We start from the raw sequence: 8,548 nt of genomic DNA, 5'->3' as shown, positions 1-8,548 counted from the left end.
GGGATTTTTGGCGAGTTTAATAGCACTTGCATTATCAACAAGAAGAACGGGAACACTCTCCGGTGGTGAAATTTCTTCATAGAGCCTAGACAGCCATATTCCTTCTCTTGCCCCTTCACTGGCAGCCACATACTGCGACTCTGTTGTTGACAGTGATATGCAATGTTGCCGCCTACTAGCCCAGGTAACTGCTCCTCCAGAAAATCTTGCAACCACTCCACTAACTGAGCGTCGGGTCGCTGGATTACTGGCATAATCAGCATCAGTATACATCTCGAGTCTTCAGTTTGCATGGCTAGCATCATATTTTATACCTAATAACACTCAACCTTTTATATACTTTAGGATTCATTTTATCACAGACCAATGATTTTCTCGAGGACTCTCTAAAAATTTTGACACATAGCTCACTGCAAATGGTATATCGGGCCTTGTACCAACAGTGAAATACATAAGACAGCCAACTGCTTCTCGATATGTAGCATTAGTTGGTTTATCATTGGTTAACTCATTTGGCTGCAGATATTGCTCAATTGGAGTTAACAAAGGATTAGCCTCTGTCATGTTAAACCATCGAAGAATATCTTTAGAATATCTTTCTTGATTAATCTCTATTGATCCATTATCATCACATACAATATTAATATTTAAGAAATAACCTACTGGCTCAACGGTAATGTTAAACTCATCTTGAATTTCCTTTAGGAAAACTTCAACATCCTTCTTACTTGCTGATATTAATCCATCATCGACATACAGAATTACCATCAACTAGTCATTGCAGTTTTTTCGATAGAACAAACAAGGATCTGCCTCACTTTCCACAAGCCCAAGATCTATTAGGAAGACCTTGAACCGTTGGGTCCAGCACCTTGGAGATTGTTTCAGTCGATATACACTTTTATGAAGTTTGTATACCCGATCAGTTCCATCACTAAATCCCTCAGGCTGCTCCATATGTATCTCTTCTATTAAGAAGCCATTCTAAAAAGAAGATTTTACATCGAATTGTGCCAGCTGAAGTTGCTCACTAGCAGTAACCCTCGAAATTGCTCTAATTGGATCGTATCTAGCAACAGAACTCAACGTTTCATTATAGTCAATACCTATTTGTTGACAAAATTTAAGTACCACTAGTCTTGCTTTATAGCGATCAGTTTTACCATCAGCCTTTCGCCTAATTCTATAAACCTAACGGTTTTTAATGGGCTTACGGTCTGGTGGCAGCGGTTCCAAAATCCACGTAGCATTTTCTTTCAAAGAAGTCATTTCTTCCTCCATTGCTCTTCTCCAATGTTCATGGTCTACAGAATTAATAGCCTCTGTGTAATTCTTTGGCACATTTATTTCAGCCAGCATAATTTCAATAAAAAAAAACACTCCATCTTCAAGCCACAACTGGCCCATCGGGACCATCCGACCGCCGTGTCATCCTCAGTTGAAGATGTGGATAGGAGGGGCGTGTGGTCAGCACAACGCTCTCCCAGTCGTTATGATGGTTTTCTTTGACCGGAGCCGCTACTATTCGGTCGAGTAGCTCCTCAATTGGCATCACGAGGCTGAGTGCACCCCGAAAAATGGCAACAGTGCATGGCGGCCTGGATGGTGACCCATCCAAGTGCCGGTCACGCCCGACAGTGCTTAACTTCGGTGATCTCACGGGAACCGGTGTATCCACTGCGGCAAGGCCGTTGCCCATAATTTCAATAAGGTGGTCTGGTTTCTTCAGTTGCTGCCTATTTCTCAATTCTCTTTCACTAGAACTCTTTTGTAGGTTCAAATTCAGATGGCTCCGAGCACTATGGGACTTAACTGCTAAGATCGTCAGTCCCCTAGAACTTAGAACTACTTAAACCTAACTAACAAGGACAGCACACACATCCATGCCCGAGGCAGGATTCGAACCTGCGAGCATAGTGGTCGCGCGGTTCGAGACTGTAGCGCCTAGAACCGCTCGGCCACCTCGGCCGGCTTTGTAGGTTCCTTAAACACACTTGCATCTCCATGATTCTTCAATAAACACACTTGCATCTCCATGATTCTTCAATAAACACACTTGCATCTCCATGATTCTTCAATAAACACACTTGCATCTCCATGATTCTTCAATAAACACACATGCATCTCCATGATTATTCAATAAACACACATGAATCTCCATGATTCTTCAATAAACACACTTGCATCTCCATGATTCTTCAATAAACACACTTGCATCTCCATGATTCTTCAATTCTTCATTGCCTGTTTCACTTGGGAGTAACATCATCGTCCTACCAGTCTTCTCAGGTTCAAAAACAACAACCTTACTCCGAATAATCCGTTTTTCTGATTCACTCCACACTGTAAAGCCATCAATGCTATCAGAATAACCAACAGAGATTCGTAGTTTTCCTTTTGGATCCCGTTTCTTTCGCATTTCCTTCGGAATATGAACAAAGCACTTCATCTGTATTTAGCTGTATCGTCTTTCCAGTGAATACCTCATAAGGTGTTTTGTCATCCACACGACTTGTACCAGTTCTGTTCAACACACAATCAGCTGTGTTTACTGCTTCTGCCCACAAAACTTAAGCAGGCCCTGAGCTAGCAACATGGTTCGAGCTAGTTCCACAACTGTTCTGTTAGAGCGCTCAGCACATCCATTGTGCTCTGGAGTATAAGGATTTGTGATTATGAGTTTTATGCCATTTAATTTCAACAAAACCTTAACTTCAGTATTATCAAATTCCCGTCCACCATCACATTGAAAAGCTTTTGGTAGTTGACCACAAAAATGAAGAAACAAAATGAAGGTGCAAGTGTGTTTAAGGAACCTAAAAAAGAGTTCTAGTGAAAGAGAATTGATAAATAGGCAACAACTTATTGAAATTATGCTGGCTGAAATAAATGAGCCAAAGAATTATACAGATGCTATTAATTCTGTAGACCATGAACACTGAAGAAAGGCAATGGAGGAAGAAATGACTTCATTGAAAGAAAATGCAGTTGAAGCGTGCTGGGCCCATAACCTATTACAGAAACTTCAAGAAAGAACTGAAGGACACAACAAAGCGTACGCACGGTGTAGTTGCTATAACAAGACACATGTATTTTATTTTATGACAGCAACCAAAGACATTGATATAGTACACAGCAGAGAGATTAATATAAACATTTCACTTCAACAGGTATATCAGCTGAGAGTGGCAATCAAAGTTATAGTGCAAACTGAGAATGTATAGCGAGGTACGAAGGTGGGAAACGTTCCAAGAGACCGCGAGAGGTCGTGTGGCAAACTGCCGTATACACCGAAGGCAGCTGACGGCTGAGTACGACACCTTCTGTCCCACCATGCCTGTCTTCGGTAGTAGCAGTGTTAGCACACCAATTACTCACTGTGCTTGCTGTTCCTACGATGAAATTAACAGCCCAAGAGGCATCACAGGACATAGTTCTAAAGCAACAAAGTGCCGTGAACACACTTGGTCTGCAATGGTGACTTTGTGGTAAGGGATGGACTTATAGAAGATGTTATGTATGTGAGAGAGATGGTAAAAAACAGTGTTTTTCTATAAAAATGTTACCACTTTAATCTATTTTAGCACCTCACACAGAAATTCTCATCCTCCCCCTCCTTCTGCTCATACTCTTGATCTTCGATTGCCAGCAAATACCACCTTGGTAGTTCTTGTGGTGGCGGCGAAGGTGTTGTCGGACTATCCGTTGACGCTTCTCTAAAATACTAAAAATAAATGAATTTAGCTCCATGGATCGCGCGCGCGCGCACACACACACACACACACACACACACACACACACACACACACACACACAATCAGCTGTGTACCGAATTTCCTGTGTATTGTTAAACCCCGCCACAGACAGCTGGTCATAACGAGTCAGAAAATACCGCTTTTACAATTAATCTCACGTGTAGTGATCGGTAGTTGAAACTGCAAAGAGCACCAACTAATACTGCATGTAAGCGGATTAAAACAAAGGGTTCGCAGAATTAGGACACATCACTTGAGTGAAACACGGCACAGATGTTAACGGGCAGAGAGAGATTTATACACATTTGAAAGGCATTACGTATGGCACTAAGCCAGAAACTGGATACAGGACATAAAGTATTCAACCTACATTAAACTAACTAGGCTGTATCACTAACAGGCATAACACGGTGGGTAAGGTTGTCGATATTCATAAAAGAATAATAATGTAGCTTCAGCAGCGATGGAATGTTCTTTTTCGTCACTGACAGTCTCGTTCTCAGCTGTAAAGTATTGCCTCCAGCCACAAGTGAACTGACGTATCCGTAAGATTCTTTTTGGAATCAAGTACTGTCGACATAAATGGAAACGAAGATGATGTATAACTTGGTTGAAATTTGCTGTCAGTAAGCTGTGGAGGAGATCGATACAGCTCGTTTTTTATTTAGGAAAAAGAATTATAGGTCAATTTAACTATCCAAGCACGTTTAACAGATCGAATCAAGGCTTCGTAAGCCATTAGATGGCTATCATAATACACTCCTGGAAATTGAAATAAGAACACCGTGAATTCATTGTCCGAGGAAAGGGAAACTTTATTGACACATTCCTGGGGTCAGATACATCACATGATCACACTGACAGAACCACAGGCACATAGACACAGGCAACAGAGCATGCACAATGTCGGCACTAGTACAGTGTATATCCACCTTTCGCAGCAATGCAGGCTGATATTCTCCCATGGAGACGATCGTAGAGATGCTGGATGTAGTCCTGTGGAACGGCTTGCCATGCCATTTCCACCTGGCGCCTCAGTTGGACCAGCGTTCGTGCTGGACGTGCAGACCGCGTGAGACGACGCTTCATCCAGTCCCAAACATGCTCAATGGGGGACAGATCCGGAGATCTTGCTGGCCAGGGTAGTTGACTTACACCTTCTAGAGCACGTTGGGTGGCACGGGATACATGCGGACGTGCATTGTCCTGTTGGAACACCAAGTTCCCTTGCCGGTCTAGGAATGGTAGAACGATGGGTTCGATGACGGTTTGGATGTACCGTGCACTATTCAGTGTCCCCTCGACGATCACCAGTGTTGTACGGCCAGTGTAGGAGATCGCTCCCCACACCATGATGCCGGGTGTTGGCCCTGTGTGCCTCGGTCGTATGCAGTCCTGATTGTGGCGCTCACCTGCACGGCGCCAAACACGCGTACGACCATCATTGGCACCAAGGCAGAAGCGACTCTCATCGCTGAAGACGACACGTCTCCATTCGTCCCTCCATTCACGCCTGTCGCGACACCACTGGAGGCGGGCTGCACGATGTTGGGGCGTGAGCGGAAGACGGCCTAACGGTGTGCGGGACCGTAGCCCAGCTTCATGGAGACGGTTGCGAATGGTCCTCGCCGATACCCCAGGAGCAACGGTGTCACTAATTTGCTGGGAAGTGGCGGTGCGGTCCCCTACGGCACTGCGTAGGATCCTACGGTCTTGGCGTGCATCCGTGCGTCGCTGCGGTCCGGTCCCAGGTCGACGGGCACGTGCACCTTCCGCCGACCACTGGCGACAACATCGATGTACTGTGGAGACCTCACGCCCCACGTGTTGAGCAATTCGGCGGTACGTCCACCCGGCCTCCCGCATGCCCACTATACGCCCTCGCTCAAAGTCCGTCAACTGCACATACGGTTCACGTACACGCTGTCGCGGCATGCTACCAGTGTTAAAGACTGCGATGGAGCTCCGTATGCCACGGCAAACTGGCTGACACTGACGGCGGCGGTGCACAAATACTGCGCAGCTAGCGCCATTCGTCGGCCGACACCGCGGTTCCTGGTGTGTCCGCTGTGCCGTGCGTGTGATTATTGCTTGTACAGCCCTCTCGCAGTGTCCGGAGCAAGTATGGTGGGACTGACACACCGGTGTCAATGTGTTCTTTTTTCCATTTCCAGGAGTGTATTAATATATGAACACGAAAAATGAAGTACCGACTTAATGTTAATTATACTAGTGGCCAATGAACTTATACAATTCGAAACATATTTTGCCACAGATGTGCACGAAGGAAAAAATGTGTGTCCATGTATCTGTTAAGAGTCGGAAAAGGAAGTAGAGGCTTTTAAAAAAAAAAAAAAAAAAAAAAAAAAAAAAAAAAAAAAAAAAAAACTGGTTCAAATGGCTCTGAGCACTATGGGACTCAACATCTGAGGTCATCAGTCCCCTAGAACTTGGAACTACCTAAACCGAACTAAACTAAGGACATCACACACATCCATGCCCGAGGCAGAATTCAAACCTGCGACCGTAGCAGCAGCGCGGCTAGAGGCTTTCATATTCATAATTCTGATAATACCTTCTCTAGGACCCATTAAAATCTCTCATACGTGAAAATCAAAAATTCCTCTGTCTGTCACACTGCTAATATTGGTACTAACATCGATCAGATGCTATGGTAGAAATACACGTAAAAGTAATAAAGTTTCGTGAAATCGATACCTACTGACGCTCGTGCTTATTTAGTTCATTTGCAGTAACACTCGCACGCCGGGCAGCTACACTGCAACAACTGTTACGTCGACGAAGTTTCAGGATTGTAATTACAAATATCGTAGTAACGAAGTTGTTAACTGCCATCGTTATTTCGCTTACTTTTCTGTAACAGCAACTTCGTACTCATTTACTGCCGTTACCAGAAAATTTGGAGTAAGTTCCCAATTTCTGGTTTCTTCTTTTCGAATATCTACGACTCCAACTTCCTTTATCATATGGAAATAATGTTTGTCTTAGAATATGTCTAAAAGCAGAACACTGACGGGTCGGATTGAGAGAATTTTTGAGTAGAGGAAGTAATTGGTATGTGGACATTCATAATCCTAATGCAACAGTTTTATTGGACGATCATAATATTTACACGTGAAAATCTAAAATTCCTCTGTCTCACACATTGCCAATATTGGTACCAACATTGATCAGGTGCTACAATAAAAATTACACATGAAAGTAACAACTATCCGCGAAATCACATACTAGGGACTTCCGTGTTTAAATGTTGCAGATGGTTCATTTACAGGAATTTACCAGCTATCTACAGAGCCACAACTGCTGCCTCGCTGATGCTGTCTGCAGTGGACAACGAATCCCGGGCAGCAAACGCGCTTACTTTCGTCTAAGAGTAAACGGAAATAACTTAGTGTTCGTTTGCCGCAGTCACCACAAAATTTGAAGTAAGTTCCCAATTTTCAATTCATTTACTTTGAATAGCACCGACTCCTCTTGTTATGCAGAAATTGCATTTGTTTTAGGCTATGCACCGATGAAGAACAATAAGGGGTTGGACTGAAAAACGAAGATTTACAGTTCACACTTTTGTGTAGAGAGAGTAATAGAAATAATGTGGGTGCTGGTAATAATAATTCTACTGTTGTAATGGAAGACAAATTTAAATGAGCATCACACCAAATTTGAGGATTGTAATTGCTGCTTCATCAATTTATAGTGTAGATTTTGTAATGCAAATACTTTCGCATCTTAGGTTATTTTCAGCGATAAAACGGCATTCACATTGCGCTGTCATAAGGGAAAGCCAGTTTGTCGAGATCAGTTCCACTGAATCAGTTGGTCGAATTTCAGTCACGGGCATTACTAATCCCTATTAATATATGAAGCTCGGTGTTCCATTCTCGAAATTTCTTTGGACACTTCGTCACAGTCGGCTGTAAATCGGATCACTAGAGAGCTGCCAGGAGCGAAGGCAACTGGGACACATTTTGCGCTGTGTATGCTGATAATGCCACTGGACAGAGCACTGTAATAAATGGTTTTCATTACTGATACTTCAGGTTCCGATGAGATCATTTAACGCTCTAAACTACATTAATCTGCGTCATGGTACTCGATATCTCGTGTATGTGGTGAAGTGTGGTCTCTCCGCTATCAAAGAATTATAAAACATTCCCTAAGCAGTTTGCGAAGTTTAAGATACATTGTTCTCGGTTCAATATTCATTGTAGCATGTCTTAATTCACCAAAGAGAGTGCGTTTACACGTAATTAGCTAGAGATTTGCTTGATTTTAGTACCATATCCGCTGTTTGCACCATTTACGTCACACTACTCATTTTAAGCCCCCCCCCCCCCCCCCCCATGAACCATGGACCTTGCCGTTGGTGGGGAGCCTTGCGTGTCTCAGCGATACAGATAGCCGTACCGTAGGTACAACCACAACGGAGGAGTATCTGTTGAGAGGCCAGACAAACGTGTGGTTCCTGAAGAGGGGCAGCAGCCTTTTCAGTAGTTGCAAGGGCAACAGTCTGGATGATTGACTGATCTGGCCTTGTAACAAAAACCAAAACGGCCTTGCTGTGCTGGTACTGCGAACAGCTGAAAGCAAGGGGAAACTACGGCCGTAATTTTTCCCAAGGGCATGCAGCTTTACTGTATGATTAAATGATGATAGCGTCCTCTTGGGTAAAATATTCCGGAGGTAAAATAGTCCCCCATTCGGATCTCCGGTCTGGGACTACTCAAGAGGATGTCGTTATCAGGAGAAAGAAAACTGGCGTTCTACGGATC

At 43.7% G+C, this 8,548-nt stretch overlaps 1 pseudogene; it reads right to left on the bottom strand.

Annotated features, from left to right (window-relative positions):
- Positions 1 to 1,578: 1,578 nt before the first annotated feature.
- LOC126189273 (5S ribosomal RNA) lies at positions 1,579 to 1,696 on the bottom strand (annotated as a pseudogene).
- Between the last annotated feature and the right edge of the window lie 6,852 nt (positions 1,697 to 8,548).

This window comes from Schistocerca cancellata, chromosome 5, assembly GCF_023864275.1.
Source record: "Schistocerca cancellata isolate TAMUIC-IGC-003103 chromosome 5, iqSchCanc2.1, whole genome shotgun sequence".
Lineage (NCBI taxonomy): Eukaryota > Metazoa > Arthropoda > Insecta > Orthoptera > Acrididae > Schistocerca > Schistocerca cancellata.
The sequence above is the reverse complement of the archived record's forward strand: the minus strand, read 5'-3'. Positions and strand labels throughout refer to the sequence as shown.